The 22483-nt window shown below is 36.2% G+C and overlaps 1 protein-coding gene across 1 annotated transcript in view; it reads right to left on the bottom strand.

Moving 5' to 3' along the window:
- tbl1x (transducin beta like 1 X-linked) overlaps nucleotides 1-11984 on the bottom strand; it is an 82075-nt gene extending 70091 nt beyond the window's left edge. Inside the window, exon 1 of the mRNA XM_062069115.1 lies at nucleotides 11670-11984. The gene's annotated coding sequence lies outside the window, so the exon portion shown is untranslated. The remainder of the gene's footprint in view (nucleotides 1-11669) is intronic.
- Nucleotides 11985-22483: the final 10499 nt, after the last annotated feature.

Here is a 22483-nt window from a genome sequence, read left to right as displayed (position 1 = left end):
TGTTGTTTTATGTGTAACGAATCGAGTCGCTACAGTTTAAGGTCACAGGACATCCTTGGCGTGTTGGTTCTTAGAGCAAACAAAATCCTCAGTAAAAAAAGAAAAGCCTTCAGATTTGCTGTTCCATGGTCATGGAATGAATTACAAAAGTATCTAAGGCTACCTGAACTGATCACGTTGGGGGAATTTCAGGCCATGTTTTTTATGTTTATGTTGCAAGTTATTTGTACTTTTAACTAGAGATGTCCGATAATATCGGTCTGCCGATATTATCGGCCGATAAATGCGTTAAAATGTAATATCGGAAATTATCGGTATTGTTTTTTTTATTATCAGTATCTGTGTTTTTTTTATTTTTTTTTATTAAATCCACATAAAAAACACAAGATACACTTACAATTAGTGCACCAACTCAAAAAAACTCCCTCCCCCATTCACACTCATTCACACAAAAGGGTTGTTTCTTTCTGTTATTAATATTCTGGTTCCTACATTATATATCAATATATATCAATACAGTCTGCAAGGGATACAATCCGTAAGCACACATGATTGTGTGTGCTGCTGGTCCACTAATAATACTAACCTTTAACAGTTAATTTTACAAATTTTCATTAATTACTAGTTTCTATGTAACTGTTTTTATATTGTTTTACTTTCTTTTTTATTCAAGAAAAGGTTTTTAATTTATTTATCTTATTTTATTTGATTAATTTTTTAAAAAAGTACCTTATCTTCACCATACCTGGTTGTCCAAATTAGGCATAATAATGTGTTAATTCCACGACTGTATATATCGGTTGATATCGGTATCGGTTGATATCGGTATCGGTAATTAAAGAGTTGGACAATATCGGCATATCGGATATCGGCAAAAAGCCATTATCGGACATCCCTACTTTTAACAATAGTGTGTGACTGCTCCTGTTTTTGTTGTAGATGTATTTATTTGTGAAACCTGTTTTTGCTGCCCTTTTGGCCACTTCACTTTTGCAAAAGAGATTGTAATCTCAATTAGTTTTTTAACCTGGTTAAATAAAGGAAAATGAAAAATAATGAAAATATACACAACCAAAACAATAAATAAAATGGCCACCTAAAGTATTGGCAAAGTTGCACTTCAATATTGAACATGTAGGCAGAGGTAGAGTTACTTACATTACTTAACTGACAATCAAGTTACGACCTTTTTAAACAAAAGTGCAGAGTAAAAATATAAACACTACAGTATTAAAAAAAAAAAAAAAAAAAACTTTAGTCTGGCAGATTCCGAGTGAGGCACACCGACATGACAACATGACAAATGTCTGTCAAAAGTTTGCACCACTTTTAGAAATGCTAGCTTTCAACAGTATTAAATAGCAGCATGTCTTTGGCGATTGATTTTTAACCACACTTTCTATGAGCGCGAACTATTTTGGGCTGTTATGTTTACACTGACCTGGCTTGTTCACCAAACGCGAAGTGAGTGTGGACTATCAGAAGCTTTTGTTTCAATTTGGCGTGCAAGTTTGTTGTATTCACGCACATTCTGCAAACTGACTCCTTGGTGTTGATAGGCTCATCTTGTTCCAAAGGTTTAAATTGAAATATTCCCACACTGGTGCGGTGGCATTTGGTTTTGTGATAATTTTGTCCATGTTAACTGCTACATGTTAACTAGTTGCACTGTGTGTTGCTAGCGGGCCAGCGGCTTCGCCACACAAAGAGTCAAAAACACTTAACGAGGACAAGATAATTCACAATCTTCCTTTCATTCCGCCATGGCACAAACGGGCGTAGCTGCTGAAAGCGACGAAAAGCGTAAATGCTCTTGAAGCACGCACATGGCGATTTATCGACGCTGGAAAACTTACCGACTTAATTTAAATTTTTCGGTTAATTGACTTATCAAATATCGTCCCAGGCCAATTAGCAAGTAGTACTCCAGGTAAAATGTTGCAGCCAGTTTGACGAGGCACATCAACTGTGTCGAGTTTGTCTCACAGGTGAGTTGTTGAAAACATAATATGCTTTGGTAAAAAATTCAGATTGGTGTCACATGTAATAAGGGTCAATGTGAAAAACATACACCAGGCAGTGTTTTGGGTGACACGAGTGGAATTTGAGCTTCGCACACACAGGCCTGGCAAATGTCCGCTTTGAGTACGAACAAACCTTTGCAGACTACATTCCGCCTGAGTATGTAAGGGTCTTATTAATGCAATCGCTCCTTTAGCAATGAATTAACGACAACCGGCATGTGCGATATATCCATTGTATTAACATATTTGAGTTGGTTGCATACTTTTTGTCCCTTAGAAGCTTCCATAGCTTGCGTCGTCCCCTTACTTCCTTAGCGGAACACCTACTGTAACAAAATATGGCTAATGCTAACGAGAGCGAGACGTTTGTTCCAAAGAAAAGCGTTGTCAGTACTTTGGTTTTACGGCAATAGGCGTGGAAGAAATGACTGCACGCCGCAATCTATTAGTTTTTGATCAAACAAACTAACAAATTATTTAGAATTATCTCTGTCATTTGTAGTCATGTTTCTTTAAAAAGTAGGGGGGAACATTTGAAAAAAATCGTAAATCGCATTTTTTGTGAAAAAAAAAGTTATTGACTGCACAAGCATTCACACATAGTATTTTACACCAAAAAAATAATCTATTTATTATTATTCCGCCCAAAAAATGTTACGCGCTCCACAGCCCAAAGTATTCATCCGATCGGAACCGTTCCAGTATCAAAACGTTCACCCCGACCGCAAATCGTGAGCTCCCAAAACATTTAAAAAATATATCCAACATTACCCAGAATTCCCAGTTTTACAGGACATTTTTCCCATTGAAATGAATGGGCCATTTTTTGAACTTGCACAATTCCCACATTTCTCAACTGATTAGAACAATTCCACCATCCACACACTTATCTCACCTTTGACAAAAAATAGGACTTAAACCCTATTTTACCTCTTCCTGGAAAGTTTTCACAGTTTACATTTTTCAACCGTTTTTGACCATTCCACCTTCAAAACATTCTGCTTAATTAGGACAGCAAAGGTTATCTTTTTTTCCCGTAAAAATTTGCGGTTTTCCCGAATTTCAATGAAGTCCAAAATACAGATTAAAATTCAAATTGTTACTACGTCAACATTTTTCAGCCTTTTTAAAAAATTCCAACACCAACCCATTCATATCATCTAGGACAATTGTGGTATTATCTATATTTTCAAAAAATCCTGTTTTTCCTGTAATTCCTAAATTTCTAGGAAATTCCAATTTAAATGAATGGACGTGTTCATAGTTATACAATGCCCTAAATTCTCAAAATTGTTCGCATTTTTTAAACCCGAGTCTAACCTTTCAACCATCCACCCACAAATACTCTTCCGATATATCAAACGCAAAACATTTCTCAACCGATTCGAACCGTTCCAACATCCACACACTCCACTCATCCAGAACATTCAAGCATTTCAGTTCCACTCACGCGTATCAGAGGCTCGCGCACATACAGTAAGGCACTCCTACCCGAATTGTAAATTGTAGTATTACTTAATAATAACAAAGATTTGTTTTAAATGTACACAGAACATTTTTGGGGATTTAAATACATATATATATATATATGCATCACTACTGACTATGCAAAATTATACAATGATGTCATATTGACCACGCCCCTAGTCACACCTACCAGCACAACTACATTGGCAAGCTGGGGGAAACCCTTGTGAGTATGTCCTAGAAAAAAACTATCTACTGTATTTCCTCAGTAGCTTGAGCTGTTTATCAGATAGCTAAAAAAAAAACGCTGGGGAAATTGTTCATGCCTACCAGCAAGGCTGAAAACTTACATTTACTTGACACACTGAACGTTTATCGTTACATCCTAATAAAAGTGCATTCTCAAAGGTTAGTGTATGAACAATACTGTCTGATAGAGGAAGCGAAACACAGTATATTCTTTTGTCTACACGTTGCAACAAGGGTGGAACAGTTGATCAAAAACAAAAGTCAGTTTCCAACCTTCTAAAGTTGTCACCACAAAGCCTGGATCTCTCCATCTCACTAACCTCAACTGCTTCCTACTGTGATTTGTATTTACATTTATTTGAAACAGAACATACCCCAGGTAACAGACTAGTCTAAAACAATAAACAACAAGCACAGTAAATCCAAAATAAGTGTAAATAAATAATAATTATAGTCTCAAACTGGCCAGTACTTGTATGGACGTTATTTCAGAGCAACCGCAGGCTCTGCCAGTTGGCTGGAGGCCCATGCGCATTGCATGTCTCTTTTGGAGGGAGAGACTGGACACGCCGCCTCCCCTCACCCCTATGGCCTATCATGAGTAAATACTGCAACAAAAATATTTGGACAGCTTGATTCAGGCGTTACAGCAGCAGAGGGTCGTCAACTGGCTTTCTCAGGGACTTCCTTGGCCTACTTTTGCACAGGATATGTTTCTGTTTAGAACATGCAGTCTTTTAAAATGAAATATAGATTTGCTGCTGTCTCTTAGGTGCATTGGCTCAAAGTCCATCTTGCTATGTTTGAATGGCTTAGCTAAATGGGAAGAGGCTACAGTCCATCGAATGGATGAATAAGGACTTAGCATATCATTTTATGTAATTCTTCATGTCATTGAAATCAGGTAATAACAATAATCTAAAACCCAGGTTTGGGACTTACTAATGTAACTTCATCCAAAGAAAAACATCAACCAAAACAATTCCAAGTCTACCCTTTTCAGTCAAGAAATGACCATCTCAAAGAGAGGCATTAATGACTTTCAGTGTACACACTGACATATTTAGTGAATGGGGACATTAAAGCAATTGGAAAGAGGTCATAAAATACTATTGTTCAGTTTAATGACTGGCACTAAAACCGTTTCTTAAAATTACTGCAATTATAGGGTCACATCAAATGCTCAACTTAGGTGGCAAAAGTAGTCTAAAAGTTAGGAAAGTAGGCCAGTGGTAGGAAACCACAGTCACATAATTTCCATGCTTTTGATGCATTGTACGGCTTGAATACAGTTAGACAGCAGGTTTCGGATAAGTAGTTAAACGGTCACCAGAACCACTGGGCTTTGGATGGACTACTTATCCGCTAAGGACTGTTACTGGTAAACAAACAAAAAATTAACCATTAAATCAAAAAGTCAAATATGATTGTATTTGGTTGTGTGAATCCAAACTATTGGTGTACTAGAATATGTTGTCCTGTAACATCTCAGTGCCGTTGGTTTATCATGTAGGCCTAGGCTGATAAAAACCTTCGGTGTACGATATACTGACTTTACAAATTATTGCCGATAAACGGTATTACTGTCAACATTATTTTGAGACCAAATTAACCACTGATGAAATAATACATATTAATAATGAAAAGTATATCCTTTCAAATGCAATAAACTTGTATTTCTCATATATTTTAACATTGTAATTGGAATGTAAATGTTTAAATATCCATGTTAAATAAATCAAACAAACTATAAAAAATAAAATATACTCTTGTCAGCAAAACTTTGCACTTAAATACAAATCAAAAGCAATAAAATAGGTTATGTTGATGTTGAGGGGGACCCTCAAATATACACAACCAAAACAATCAAGAAAATGGTTAAATAAAGTTATTGTCACCAAAATAACCACGGTCATGATTAATATCAGAGTATTGTTGAATTTGCTCAAAAAGTACTTATACACACTAAAATATTTTAACCAAGTTGCGTTTTATTTTAAATACTAAAATAAATAGCCACACAATATACTTTCTTGGCAGAGGAAATATTAACCATATATTTTTATTTGTGCGTTTAAATATGTTTATCTTCTTCCATTTTAATTTGTAAATATTTTGGAATGTTTTTTTTAAATAAATGCCAATAGGGTGATCAGTTATTTTCACTTCCGGTTTATATGATGTCACGTGAGTTCACTTCCTGTTGAACAGATGTCCGTGCCCATCTGTTTCAACGTGACACTCGTATATATCGATCACTTTGTGCAAAGACAGCACAAAGCCTTTCTGTTTATTGTAAATACTGTATCTTAGTTGTTTAGACAGCAGTGTGTTTATATAAGTTTAGATTGGGGTATGATGTTTTTTAAGGGGAGAATACGTTAATGTCGCTTGTTTTCATGTTAGCATTTAAGCTAGCTAGCAAGCTAACACTAGTCGGTCCATAATTTTATCAAAGTGTGGTTATCAATAAAGGTTTTTTGATCATTTTAATTTAATACTGTAATACTTTACAGCACAGCAGTTATCATTTTTGCTGTTAATGCATGCAGTACACAAGCCCACAGCTGATGAAACAAATGCAAAAGACTGACTTATCTTGTAACTAGGGGTGTAACGGTACGTGTATTTGTATTGAACCGTTTCGGTACGGGGGGTTCGGTTCGGAGGTGTACCGAACGAGTTTCCACACAAACATATAAAGTAGCCTCCTAAGCTAAAGTCTTAACAAGCTGCTCCGCTTCCTTCTGCCTGTCTCTGTCAGTGCTCTACACAGCACCCAGCATTGTCCCACCCACACAACCATCTGATTGGTCACAAACAGAGCAGTAACAGCCAATCAGCAGTGCGTATTCAGAGCGGTAAAAGCCAATCAGCAGTGCGTATTCAGAGCGCATGTAGTCAGTGCTTAGCGTTTAGCAGGTAAGCATCAGGCAGCGGACTCTCCCCAAATTATAATAAACACCTCCCAGTCAACTACTAGTAACATCACTATGAGCCCGTTGACGTTCAAGAAACATAAACGGCAGCTTCAGCTCGCTCGCAGTCCTGGCTTGAGGTGATGGCTAAGTCGCTTTTAGCGCAACGTTAGCTCATTTTGCGGTGTGTGTGTGTGCGTGTGTGTTACGGACAGCAAAGCCCTGTCTGTCTGTTATTTCACTTGACCTTTTTCTGTGTTGATTGAGCTGTGTTGAAGCAGCAAAAAAGGACATTATGTTAAATGACGATTTTCTGTCTATAATATAACTGCATCAAAAAGCCTACATGAACTCCATGGTGTTCAGGGATGAATAGTCTCTCCTATTGCTAGTGTACTATTTGTTCAGCTATAGTTACATTAATCATTAGTAATGGAGCAGCCTAGTTTTGAATGGCAGGGTCCCTGCTATCACATGTTGATAAAAATATAACATTTACATAATAAAAATCAACTACAGGCTTCCCAAATGCTGTAATAAATTAAGCATGATGAGTTGACTTGAAACTGTTTATTGTTGCACTTTTTATATGTAGAAGAAAAGTTTTGTCATTTTATTTAATCTGAGCAACAACTTGAGGCAGTTTAATGTTGATTAACGTGGGCAGAATTATTATAGTGTTCCCAATGTTAAAAGGAAAAAGCCATTGTTTACAAATTTGGTAAATAAATAACCAAAAATTGTATATTTTGTTGTTTTCTTACTGTACAGAAAATTAACCGAACCGTGACCTCTAAACCGAGGTACGTACCGAACCGAAATTTTTGTGTACCGTTACACCCCTACTTGTAACCCATAACAACGCATGCATATTATATGGCGGTTATCGACGCTGGAATAGATACTGACTTCATCTTCATTTATCGTTCTGTTAATTGATTTACGGAATATCGGCCCAAGCCTAGTCCAATGCATACTAGATAATGTAGCTATTAAATACAGATTACAAAAATAACTACTCCTTCGTGTTGCTGAACAAGAGAAACTGGTTCATATGTAGAAGCCCACATAATTGTGTTAATGTTTTTGAAACCGGTACCTCTGGTGTGATTACATAGTCACACCAGTGTGACATTAGATATACTGTATATACAGTAAAATGAACAGTTTGGTAAAAACAGACAACTGGCGACTCGTCCTCCCCCCACTTAACTGCTTTTTAATGTCTGCATTGCAATACAAACACTTCCCATACTACAAATGTAATTAAATTACTAAAGCACTAGTTTATCTTATTGCGCAGCACTTAGTTGCTTGTTGTCAAAATAACCTAGATATATACATTTAAAAAAAGATCTTAACCAGAATCACGTAATTTCCATGGTTCTATCCGAGTCAAGCAATTTTCATTATTATTGTGCTGTAAGGCCTGAACGCAACTTCAGTAACCTTCAGTGAACGTTTTACATGTATACAAAATACACTAACTATTCAGTGAGAGGTAAATAAATCCAAACTATTGGTTAGATTGGAATGACGCTCATTCTGCTTTGCAATGACACAAAAGTAATCATATCTGAGCATATTAGATCTTTTAAATATGAAATACAGATAACGATCTGTTCCTACGTGTCAGTGTAAATGAGATATACCAACCGAAAACGACATACTAGTGTTTATTTTGTTGAAATGGTTCAACTGTTGTGTTTACATACAGTCAGTTCAGGGGTATAACATTAGATATCTATACAGTAACATCAACTGTCACCTATAGTACAGTTGACTGTGCTTCCCTTCCCCCACTCAACTGCTTCCTAAAGTCTGCATGGCAATATAAACATTTGTCTCATTTCAAATGTAATCAAACTACTAAAATAGCACTACGTAAGCTTGGTGGGGGCTGTGTTTGGAAGGTAGTGTAGATACTGTTACTTTTTTTGGCAAAAATAACCTTTTATAAAAAGCTCCTAAATTACACAATGGTTCTGTGTGATTGCATTGTATGTCTTGAATACAATTTAGGACAAGACAGTAGATTTCTGATTGGTGGTTAAAAGGTCCACTTTTGGCGGTTTTAAATATTCTAGTTATTAGTGACTGTTATTGGTAAACAAAGTACATTAACCATGAAGTCAAATTGAACTTACGTCCTATTGGTTCATAGTGGAATATGTATTGTACTGTACTGCCATAGCACCACAGAAGGTATTGCTGTAGTTGTATATATGCAGAAATATGAAATGCAGTTAACAAGTAGATCCACTCCTCTGTGTTGGTGGAAAATACATTAATGTGGGAGCCCATATTTTGGTATTTACATACAGTTAAGGGTGTAATATTTCATGTAATTATATATAGAGTATGGGTGAGGGCGGACCTACGTCACTTCCGCCTACCAATCCCCTAGCAACCGGGAATTCGTTGAAAACAAACCAGCTCACAGCGAACACAGCATTGACAGAAAAAGCATTTAACGAGCGTTGTGGCTTGGAAGTCGGCGTTAAACCCTTCATTTACGCATTTTACTTATTCGCATATCGTGTGAAAAAACGAAAATGTATTATTTGCGTCAGACTCGTCTCAGTGAACTTTAAAGCTTCTCAGGCTTAGCTTAGCTTGCTAGTTAGCTTAGCCTGCGCGCTACTAAGAAAGAGACGCGGAAGTTATCAACAACAAGATCAAGTGTTAGTGTATAAAATATTGAGATATTTGAGGGCTACATGTATTGAATGGCAACATGAAAATTATTACTTACTTACTCACTTAACTTAATCCTCTTCTTCCCGGATGGGAAATAAGGCTTCGACGACTCGACGCCATTCATCTCGCTGCTGTGCTAGTCTCTGTGCCTCGCCCCATGTAAGCTTCATCTCTTTCAGCTCCCCTTCAACTGTTCTTCGCCAACTGTTCTTTGGCCGCCCTGGCTTACGTTTTCCCGGTGGTGTCCATCTTAACGCTGCCTTTGGTATCCTCTCGTTGTCCGGTTTTCGAAAATAGCTAGCTAGGCTATAGACTATATAGTATATACCGCATGTTATTTTTGTACAACAACAACTTCAGCTGTCGAACGTTATAAGGTACAAATTCAACAAGTACAACATTAGCACGGACGTATAGCCAAGTTGTGGTTAAGAAGGTGGATTTTTGTTCCTTATATTTACCAGAAACGAAGTGATCCGAACACACGACCCGGGACTTTGGGGGACTCCAGTGAGAACCGTCCTCGTTTTCCCAGTGTAAAGCTGCGAGCCATTTGTCTCGTCTCTGTGGGCTTTTATCACGCTTTGGCAGAACAAAATACAACCTTTGTTTTCCCTGTTTCCAGTTGTGGTTAGCACAAACAAAAACAACACAGTTTTTCGGCATTTTGGAGGCAGAATGACGGGTTTAACCAGCGTAGGTCGACAGGTTAAAGAGTAATGGCAACGGTTTGTTTTCAACGCCAGTCTGGTTGCTATGGCTCGAAGAACCCGTATGTAGCTCAGTTGCCCGGATGTCGGCCCTCACCCATATACAGACATCAATAGTTATCTATAGTTCAGTTGAATGTACTTCCCCTCCCCCATCCAACTGCTTCCTACAAGTTTGCATGGCAATATAAACATTCATTATATTCCAAATATAATCACAAGTACTAATTCCTAAAGTCTGCATGGCAATATAAACATTTGTCTCATTCCAAATGTAATTAAACTACTAAAATAGCACTACGCAAGCTTGGTGGGGGCTTGTTTGGAAGCTAGTGTAGATACTGTTACTTTTTTGGCAAAAATAAACTTTTAAAAAAAGCTCCTAAATCACACAATGGTGATAATTGTGTGATTGCATTGTATGTTTTGAATACAATTTGGGAAAAAAACAGTAGATTTCAGATCGGTGATTGAAGGTCCACTTTTGGCGGTTTTAAATATTACAGTTATTAGTGACTGTTATTGGTATAGTACAGTTGAATTTACTTCCCCTCCCCCATCCAATTGCTTCCTAAAGTCTGCATGGCAATATAAACATTTGTCTCATTCCAAATGTAATTAAACTACTAAAATAGCACTAGTAAGCTTGGTGGGGGCTTTGTTTGGAAGCTAGTGTAGATACTGTTACTTTTTTGGCAAAAAAGCTCCTTATAAAAAGCTCCTAAATTACACAATGGTTCTAATTGTGTGATTGCATTGTATGTATTGAATACAATTCAGGAAAAGACAATAGATTTCTGATCGGTGGTTAAAAGGTCCACTTTTGGCGGTTTTAAATATTCCAGTTATTAGTGACTGTTATTGGTAAACAAAGTACATTAACCATGAGGTCAAATTGGACTTACGTCCTATTGGTTTATAGTGGAATATGTATATTGTCCTGTACTGCCATAGCACCACACAAGGTATTACTGTAGTTGTATATATGCAGTAGTATGAAATGAAGTTTACAAGTACATGGTGGAAAATAGATTTATATGGGAGCCCATATTTTGGTATTTACATACAGTTAAGGGTATACTATTTCATTTAATTATATATATATATAGTATATACATACAATAACATGAATAGTTATCTATAGTACAGTTGAATGTACTTCCCCTCCCCCATCCAACTGCTTCCTAAAGTCTGCATGGCAATATAAACATTCATTATATTCCAAATATAATCACAAGTACTAAAACTAGCCCTGATTCAGCACAGTGGATTGGGATAGTATTGTTTTTAAGCTTATGTGCTTAAAAGTTTATGTAGGAAAAACTTAAAACAAGCTCTTAAAACTTGTTTGTGTGCCAGAGAAGTGATCATAAATAAGAGTGTACACTTCTCCGTGAGAATCCGAGATGTAAATATGACTAATAAAGGTTTATATATGGGTAATTAAAAGGGGACAGACAGGAATTTGAACACACGTGTGGAGTCAATGGGGCTATGAGCCGGTAGCCCCCCTTACACAAACACACACGTTTACCCGCATAATGAGCGTTTGTCCCTCGCAATAAATAACGGTAAATGTTAAGTAAAAGAGGGAACTTTACCTTTTTTGGGGGGGGTAAAATATGAGAGTGAACTGGTGGTGTCCGCCACCGCCGCTTCCACAAGGAGATCCTCCAACTTCAGCAAGCTAGCGACGACTTTCCTCCCATTTTACCCAGCGTCATATTTCAAAAAAATTCCGACCTTTGCTGTGAGTATAATCGCCGGCCCTCTGTGTAAAGTTGGAAGAGAGGAGAAAGGGGGCGGGGGAATGGGGAAATAATAATAATAATAATAAGCGCCGAGTTGGTGTGCCGCTGACTGCAGGCTACTATGGAGGAGTTCACCGTTGACTGAGGACAGTAGAACGCCAGTGGTGGAGAGACCTTCGAATACAACGTGGAGAGAGAGAGAGCGCGCTAGAGAAGGTGGGGGATGGGAAGATCCTGCTGCTGACTGACCTTAAACCTGAATATTGTACACACACACATACATATCTATATATTTATAAATAAGTAACATATAGTAACACGAGGTCATTATTGACGCCTGCCATTTTGGACCTCTCCTTGCCCACCTTCGGCGGCCATGTTTTGACTCTCTTCGTTGGTTGTCTTTAGAAACAATTTGCTCTGAAGCACCCCTAAACCGACGCCGTAAAGAAATTGTAAAGGTTGGTGACATACAGTGCTTCAAAAATGTCGGTGTTTTGTGTCTGTTGTGATACAGGGCTATTACAGTCGAGCCATGTTAGCAAGGCCTGATGAAGGCAGCTTCCCCTCCCCCAACTCGTGGCTCTCTTTTTCGCCTGCCGAGTCAACCCCGCTGCTTGATGAATTCTCCTTTCGCCTTGCCCAGTCATTCACATTTGGAAAGTAAATAACAAGTTGACATCATTACGGCTCTACACTAGTGTGACACATTCCTTTGCCTACCGTAAACACCACACTAGATGCGCAACGGATTTAGCCCTTTTTTCCCCTCTCGTACAGTGTTTTTGTACGAGCATATTCCGGTGCAGTTGCAATGGGGTGTGTTGGAATGTCACTAGCCAACATTTCTTCAATGAGGAGTTTTGGTTGAGAAATGCAGACGGACTAAGAATTATAATGGGACATGTGTGTTGTGGTAGTAGGGAAAACTAAGAATTTCAGAAAATTCATAATACAATACAATTCAAAATACATTATTACTGTCCTCTTGTGTACATATATACAACTTGGATGTTAAGGTGCATTTTAAATGTATCAGTCAACCATGTAGAACAGGGGTTCCCAAACTATGGCCCACAGGAAGTCCCAGGTAAAAAAAATAAAAATGTGTATATATATATATATATATATATATATATATATATATATATATATATATATATATATATATATATATATATATATATATATATATATATATATATATATATATTTTTTTTTTAATTATTATTATTTTTTTTTTAAAATTATTATTATTTTTTTAAAATCATTTTCTACCGCTTGTTACTCTCGGTGTCTCCTAGTTGCTCAGGCAAATCCTATTGTCTAAAAATGCATTTTCCCATCGATAACGTGACATCGGGCGAGTGTGCGGGAAAGTGCGCGCTCTTTCAGTCCATTAGTGCGTGAGGAATATATATATATATGTATATATATATATATATATATATATATATATATATATATATATATATATATATATATATATATATATATATATATATATATATATATATATGTATGTATGTATGTTTATGTGTGTATATATATGTATATGTATATATGTGTATATGTATTTTTATATATATATATATATATATATATATATATATATATATATATATATATATATATTAATGTTAAAGTGCCAATGATTGCCACACACACTAGGTGTGGCGAAATTATTCTCTGCATTTGACCCATCACCCTTGATCACCCCCTGGGAGGTGAGGGGAGCAGTGGGCAGCAGCGATGGCTGTATATATATATATATATATATATATATATATATATATATATATATATATATATATATATATATATATATATATATATATATATATATATATATATATATATATATACACACAGCCTGGCCAGTGGCCAAATTGTTTTAACCCAATGTGGCCCCCCGAGTCAAAAGGTTTGGGGACCCCGATGTTGAATATCGCAAAGTGGCTGTGCCAGCAATCGGAGTGTTGCTGGTTACTGGGGTTCAATTCCCACCTTCTACCTTCCTAGTCACGTCCGTTGTGTCCTTGGGCAAGACACTTCACCCTTGCCCCTGATGGCTGCTGGTTAGCGCCTTGCATGGCAGCTCCCGCCATCAGTGTGTGAATGTGTGTGTGAATGGGTGAATGTGGAAATACTGTCAAAGCGCTTTGAGTACCTTGAAGGTAGAAAAGCGCTATACAAGTATAACCCATTTATCATTTATCATTTAATATATCTTCATATGGCAGTATCGTTTCGTGACTCATGTATCGTGATGCATATCGTATCGTGTAGTCTTTCCCAGCTGTAATATTTGCCCTTCATCAAACAATAAGTCAGTTCAGTATGTTTTAAGCTAGAAGGCCAGTATTGTTTGACTTGTCCAGGGTGTAAATGATGGCGCACAATTGTGACATGAAAAGCTAAGTAAATATGTTAAAACATATCTTTAGAACTTTCTCTAAATGTTCGCTTATTTTTGTGTGTTTTTGTTATTGTCACGATATGAACATTTCATATGCCGGTTGTCATTAATATCCCCGTATAATATCCCCTGCAGATCCCAAAATACAGATCTGCAGGTACCAGAAGGTAAGAAAAGTTGCTTTTGCATAATATTGCGAATCAAAACGCCAGATAATATGTCTTACCTTATACACACACACACCATAATAATACTCGTATGTTTAATGCAAAGACAATCCTTCAAGCGGTGCGGCTTCATAGCTTACCAAAGTCGTACTAAAACATTTTGATAGACTTTTGAGCGCTGTGTGTAATGTACTATATTTTTAATGGAACATTTCAAATGTTGGTATTGTTTACTTGAGACATATTGCCATCATAGTGCAGCCTACACTTATCACTTATGCTTGACTGTCATCTACTGGTCACACTTATCATTACACCATGTACCAAATAAAATAGTTTCGAGGTGGGTAAGCTCAACCAAACGTATTCCTTACATTAGGCGCACCGGGTTAAAAGGCGCACTGTCGAGTTTTGAGAAAAATAAATACATTTAAGTGCGCCTTATAGTCCAGAAAATACGGTAAGTAAAATAAATAGACCCACTCTTAGAAAGTACACTATTTTTGCATGTTTTGTATTTCGTATGCTTCACCGAGAAGAGTGTTCTCTCCAACTTTGTTCAGCGGTCCTTGAATGCACCGTAACAACACTTCCGTGTCTTGTTCCTCTGAGTATATATCGATCACCCTGTGTTAGAGAGCAACGTTTGGAGGTTAGCGAATAGCTTAGTTGCGCAGACATAAATGTGTTTATACATGTTGGGATTGGGGTATGTCGTTTCTTAATGGAGAAAGACGTTAATGTCTCTTATCATGTAAGCTCTTGAGCTAGCGCCAGTCAGTCCATGAGTTTATTTAAGTGCAGTTATTAATCACAAAATGTAATACTGTTTATCGTTACATCCCTAATGGCGGTCCAAATGTATTTGTGGCGGGCCACACATATGTTTTCGGAATACTGGAAGTTCAAATTGCTTAACATGCAATATTACAACTAATCAAATAAGTTACTGCTGCTCAACAAGGACGGGTAATTTTAGTGCCCTTGATTATACAACACGTTATAAGGAGGAACTTTAAAACTTGATCAGTTTGTTAAGTTTGTTTTCCAGGCTTAGTTTGGCAGTGTGCCATATAGGACATCGTGCTCAAACTTCGATCAGCTGCACACACTTTTCTTTACAGGGATTTTCATTTCAGTCCAGAAGGTAGTTAAAAAAAAACCACATCATGTCAACTTGAGTGGGAGTGGAACACTTTACTCCTCTGTTGTTTGTACGGAGCCACAGGCCGTTCTGGCACACACAAAATATGAGATGGCAGCCATGGTGACAACACAAGCTAAGACCTACAGCGACACAGCTTGGCACTCAACTGAAGAGCTTTTCTGTCTGTCACACATTCTTAAACGGAAATGACACTTTTTTTTCTTTGTTTATGTACATGAAAGGACTAACAAAAAGGCTAACAATGAATTTGTTTTGTTCTTAGTAGTACTCTCTGACCTCCTGTTTTGCAGCATGCAAGCTCACTGACATCCATTGAAGAGATACGCGCCGTCTTTTTAACATTAAGGTGGGTGCAAAATTGTTCAGAATAAAGAAAAACCGGAGGGACATGTTCAAGTATCACAATGGACACAATGCACTCACCACCATCCACTTCATACACAGGTAGTTCCTAAAGGAATTAAAATATATATATATTAAAAAAATAATAATAATTATAGTTGAAAGTTTTTTTAATGATTGATATTATTTCAAATCTGTTACTGTAGTGTACTCAGAATTATTTTGTTAAATAATAATAATAACTTGAAATAAATTTTTCTAAACGTGGATTTTTTTACAATTGAAAATTATATACAATATAACTAATAAATGCAAGGACAATTCTACAATATTTTTTTAAATTGTATACACTAGTTAGAATACATATATTTGTTCTTCATTTGATTACATAGAATGACATTTTGTTAGATGAAATTCACAAAAAATTACATATTTTTAAAGAATTTAAATAGCATTTGTGGTCAATTTACAATTACAAATTACCTACTTCAAGTTACATAAAACATCTTGCTGTTTGCACAATTGTTATTGTTTAAAACCTCTTACCGTAGTGCAGTAGGACCTCTGTCAAATGATGCAATGTTTTTTTTTATTGCGCCAATGCTTTAAGGAAATTAAACAAAACATTTGCTTGTTAAAAAATTTTGGGCGTGGTACATGCCTACATTTACTAAGTATGTGAGCATGCACTGCACATATTCACTTTGCAAACTTTTGTATCTGTATGTTATGTGTTTATTTTATTGCTGGGATTATGTTGTGTTTTATTTTATTGCTAATAATTGTTGGTATCTTATACCTTGCCCAGGGACCACAGTTAAAATTAGCTCCATGGCTAACTCTGACCTATTTACAGATATGGTATTAATGCGTGCTGTCCCTGTATTAAATAAATACAATGGAAGTGTAAATGTTTTACAGCGATTTTCAAATATTTTTGTCTTATGATAAACCGTATTTTTCGGACTATAAACCGTACTGTTTATAAACCGCACCCACTAAATTTTAGATGAAAAAAAAATGTTTTCATATATTATATGAATATATATATATATATATATATATATATATATATATATATATATATATATATATATATATATATATATATATATATATATATTATATTTAATATATTATATATATTTAATATATTATATATATTTATCATTTATTTATCATTAGCCGCACCGGTCAATGAGCCGCAGATATATACTGTGTATGTTGGGAAATGAGATATTTACATAGAAAGATTTTGTAAATATTTATTTACAGTACATACTTGAATTGTTTCCAAACGGTGCCTGTAACACGGCAGTAAAACGGCTGATCAAATAAAACAGAAATTTAATTGATGTCTTTATTCTTTCTTTGAGATGAATAAAATGTTCTCCTTTTTTAATAGGGTTCAAAATGTTTATAAGGATTATTCTTCCTTTCTTTGTAAATACTTTGAGATTGAACAGTTAAAGTGAATCATTTTAGTACATTGTTTGTTTTCTTTGCTTAATCCATTTCATATTTAGCATAATTCCATAATTTTTTAGAAAAATCCATAGATTAGCCGCACCTTTGTATAAATCGAAGTGTTCAAATCTGGAGGAAAATGTTGCATTTTACAGTCCGGAAAATACGGTACTTATTAATTATTTTTAAAAATTGTACTGTCAAATTTGAATGACAATAAAAAGGAAGTCTAAGTCTAAGTTAAATGAACAAAAAAATCAGATTACTGACACTTTTGAATTTGGATTAATCATGATTAATCACAGGTTATTACCCGCTTGCATAATTTAAATTAATTTATAAGAAGAATTCTAATGTCAGAATGCCATCCATGAAATTTGGAAAAATGTTTTACTTGACTGCACATTATTTATTTGCTCAAAACTGGGTAACAGTTTCATCCATAATCCTGTCGGGGTTTATTTTGAAGTGAAATTTGCCATTGAGCACACCAGTCGGAGTCTCCTCACTAATTTTTGTACTAAAGTATGCATTGACCAAGGGCTGGGCGATATGGACGAAGAAGTATTTCTCGATATATATTTACTTAAACTCGATATTTGATATATATCTCAATATATTTTCCAGTGAAAGTATACATATAAAGATATTCATTTTTGAGTGAGATTCAGTGAAATTGAAGTGAATGACAACTGTACTGTAAACAGTCAGTGGCACTTTTATTAACCCAGTTAGTCAAGATGGGTATTAACAGCACAGAAAATAAACTGTTCAAGTAGCACAGAATTACATAACATAAATAAAATGGAAAAATATTCTTTCTACGTAAAATAAATAACATAGCTGTGCAAATAATACATTTTTGGCAGCATTTCTCGTGCGAAATGTGCCAGGTTTGGCAACTCGAGAACAGTTTGGATTTGGGCTTACATGGTAAACAACTCAAATGAATGTTTTATCCAGACGCATACATGTGTTCAAATGTGGCCAAGTAGACGCATAGTGGGTTTCCTCAACGTCGTCTACATCGCTAAAAGAAAACTCTAAAGAAGGGAATTGCCATCTACCACTAGTTTTTAATATATTAATCGCTCTTCTCTCCTACGACTCCCTCGTCGTCATTTGGGATGTCTGTTATTTAATTTCTTTTTTTTTTTTTTTTTTTTTTTCAATAAACCTTTATTTGTAAAATTGAACATTTACAAACAAGCAAAGAAACAATAAAACAAGTACAGAAACAGTACAATACAGCACGAGGGGGATTTGATGTCTGTTACCATGAATTGATTAACGTGGACCCCGACTTAAACAAGTTGAAAAACTTATTCGGGTATTACCATTTAGTGGTCAATTGTACGGAATATATACTGAACTGTGCAATCTACTAATAAAAGTTTCAATCAATCAATCAATGTTGTGATTCCCCTTCCTGGTTTGATGACCCGCCTTATCTTGCCTCTGATAGGCCTAATCTCAACCAATCGTGACTCATCATAGTAAACAACCACCCAATCATGGATGTTCTTATACGTGCAAGCACGTCTTGGAAGAAGGAAGGGGAGGGGTTTAATAGTCCATGAGAGGGAGTGAGGAGCGGGGGAGAACAAGGAACACGACAAATAAGCAGCGTTTGGTCATTTTAACGTGAATTTTCTTAATTCATATCATGATGAAAAATATATTGATATATCTTACTAACTCGATATATCGCCCAGCCCTACATTGACCTGATCACTGACAATATAACAACCTGCGCCGCCTTCCAGGTAACCATCCGCGGTTAAGGTTAAAGAGCATACGGTCAAAATGAATTGTGTGATTAATCTGCATTTATACATGATCAATACAATATTTTTTTGTTGATCAATCGCATGAGTTAACTCATTATTTTTGACAGCCCTTTACAAAATATCAATAAACGTAATACAAATACACAAATCTGCAAGTGGATTTTTTTTTGCAATGTTAGTTATTGACAAAGTGATATATATCTGTATATCTAATGCAATGCAATTATTGTTTTAATTGGAATTAGTGTTGTCCCGATACCAATATTTTGGTACCGGCACCAAAATGTATTTCGATACATTTCGGTACTTTTCTAAATAAAGGGGACCACAAAAAAATGAATTATTGGTTTTATTATAACAATAAAAATCTTACGGTACATTAAACATATGTTTCTTATTGCAAGTTTGTCCTTTAATAAAATAGTGAACATACAAGACAACTTGTCGTTTAGTAGTAAGTAAGCAAACAAAGGCTCCTTATTTAGTCTGCTGACATATGCAGTAACATATTGTGTCATTTTCCATTCTATTATTTTGTCAAAATTATTAAGGACAAGTGGTAGAAAATGGATTATTAATCTACTTGTTCGTTTACTGTTAATATCTGGTTATTTTCTCTTTTAACATGTTCTATCTACACTTATGTTAAAATGTAATAATCACGTATTCTTCTGTCGTTTGGATGCTTTGCTTTAGTTTTGGATGATACCACAAATTTGGGTATCAATCCGATACCAAGTCGTTACAGGATAACACATTTGTCATATTTAAAGTCCTCATGTGTCCAGGGACGTATTTCCTTAGTTTATAAGCATAATATAAAAAATAAACGAAAATAGGTTTTGTACTTTTTAGAGGCGGTATAGTACCGAATATGATTCATTAGTATCGCGGTACTGTACCAATACCGGTATACCGTACAACCCTAATTGGAATACATATTTGTTCATTGTATTTAATCAAGTAGTAAAAAAACTGGAATGTTTAAAACCTTTGCGCTTGGACCTGTGGGAAACTCTTCCCAACTGTGATTTGTCACATGAACCGAACCAACCCACGCCTCATTTTACATCATCATGTTATGACATTAGCTTTTTGCACCCGTCAAACTTTAATTGCTTCACCAGCCCGACTCGCACGCATGACTTCTCTAAATCTCCAAATTTGCCTCGAGAATTCACACTCTCCCTACCCCCCTGGAGAAACGCGGTGCGCCTCTATTAGGGGCTTTACGGTAGGAACACTTCCTGCCAGAGTAGGGCTGACCTCCTAACAAAGAACAGGTTCAATGTGCCTCCCCCCCTCCCCCACCCGTGAAGGTCACATGACCTCTCTAGACAGCACTGAGGAGCAATGGTAATATGTAAGGGTGGGGGAAGGGCGCTTGTAGACAGTTATGGAGATATTAGGGCGCAGGAAGGTGTGGGGGTAGCAGAGGGGGACGGGGAATATCCAGTGTCTGTTGACATATTGGATTTAGTTCCTTCTATTCCCAGTGCAATGAGAGGCCTGTTAGAGACGATAGAAAATAAGGCTGGAGTATTTATGCGGCGAGCGAGGAGAGCGAGCTTTGTGTACTCAGTGTACGGCGGCTCCCCTCCCCCACCGCTGCCATCTCCACCGGCTAGACATGGTTTCTGTGGCGCACTGTTATGTCATAGCGCGCACACTGGGCTCCCAGACAAAGCAAGAAAGAATAGCCAGATTATTTGACGACTTTAAAAACGACGTGGGGCCAACCGAACGCGCACGCCTACTGAGCACGGCGTTTGAATTCGGAATATGTTGGCTTTAGGTTGAAGCCACATTCCTCCCCCCTACCCCAACCCCTACCACTTTACAACAAGCACGCCATAATCAAATTCCTTTGACACTGCAAGGGGGGGAGGGGAAGAAGGCGGGAAAAAGCTGACAGATGTCAGAGATTCCAGGGTCGGGGACAGAGGTCAAGGGTTGGCGACCTGGCCATACAACGTGCAACCCCCCCACCCCTCCCTTTTGCTCCCTCTCTCCAGTACAATGGAAGCCAATGACTTTACAATGTTTTTTTTTTTCTTACAGTGACTCTGTCTGAATTCCTCTTGAGGCCACCGCCGGTTCGATCCAAAGCCTCTTCTTCATTTCTGTGGAGCCAAAACACAAAACAAAGCGCTTTATTGACATAAAGATACCAAAAAAGCCAGACACACGCACATACAAAACAGTTCTGCAATTTTTCAGAAAAATATACCTGTAAATTCATACGTTAAAATTATGGTTTCTTTTTCTTTTTATTCAGTGGCACTTTGAGTTGAGTTGAGTTTGAGTTTATTTGGAAACATGCATGCATACGACATGACTGATTGATTGATTGAGACTTTTATTAGTAGATTGCACAGTGCAGTACATATTCTGTACAATTGACCACTAAATGGTAACACCCGAATAAGTTTTTCAACTTGTTTAAGTCAGGGTCCACGTTAATCAATTCATGGTGATACGTCACAATTTCCAGTTTCTCTATTCAACATGTTCGAAAAGGAGTAGGAAGATGCAGAGCTTATTCAATCCTACCCCTTTTCCTTTACATAGCAGTTGCTAATACTTTTGTTCACTTCCTGTTCTCAATTTATTCACAATATATTCCACAAGTAATAACAATAACAATACAAATAAATACATAAATAATAATTGGTTAAGTAAGTTATATTTCATATGGTGAGATGAGTAAGATTATCTAGAAAATTAATACATGGATGAGATAAATTCAGAATGTTTATCATGGTTCTTCTTCTTTGTACTTTGTAAACACTTTAAGTTTGAAAAGTTTCTTGAAGTGGATCATATTAGTACATTGTTTGATTTCCTTTCTTAATCCATTCCATAATTTAATTCCACATATTGATATACTGAAGGTCTTAAGAAGTCTAAATGTAAGTCTCTTAAGTCTTAAGTGTTGTACGTGCGTACAAATGTTTTAAATTACATTTTTCTATAAGATTATATTTCTCCTCTTTTGTTGAGAAGAATTGTTGTACATTCTTGGGTAGCAGGTTATAGTTTGCTTTGTGCATAATTTTAGCTGTTTGCAAATTCACTAAGTCGTGGAATTTCAGTATTTTTGATTCAATAAATAAAGGGTTTGTATGTTCTCTATATCCGACATTATGTATTATTCTAACTGATCTTTTTTGTAATCGTTAATGAATGAAGTTTACTTTTGTAGTTTTTCCCCATATTTCTGCACAATAACTGAGATATGGTAACACTAGCGAGCAGTAGAGAATATGAAGTGATTTTTGGTCTAGAACATGTTTTGCTTTATTCATTAT

Source organism: Entelurus aequoreus, linkage group LG14, assembly GCF_033978785.1.
Source record: "Entelurus aequoreus isolate RoL-2023_Sb linkage group LG14, RoL_Eaeq_v1.1, whole genome shotgun sequence".
Classification (NCBI taxonomy): Eukaryota; Metazoa; Chordata; class Actinopteri; order Syngnathiformes; family Syngnathidae; genus Entelurus; species Entelurus aequoreus.
This window is presented reverse-complemented; position numbering and strand designations above follow the sequence as displayed.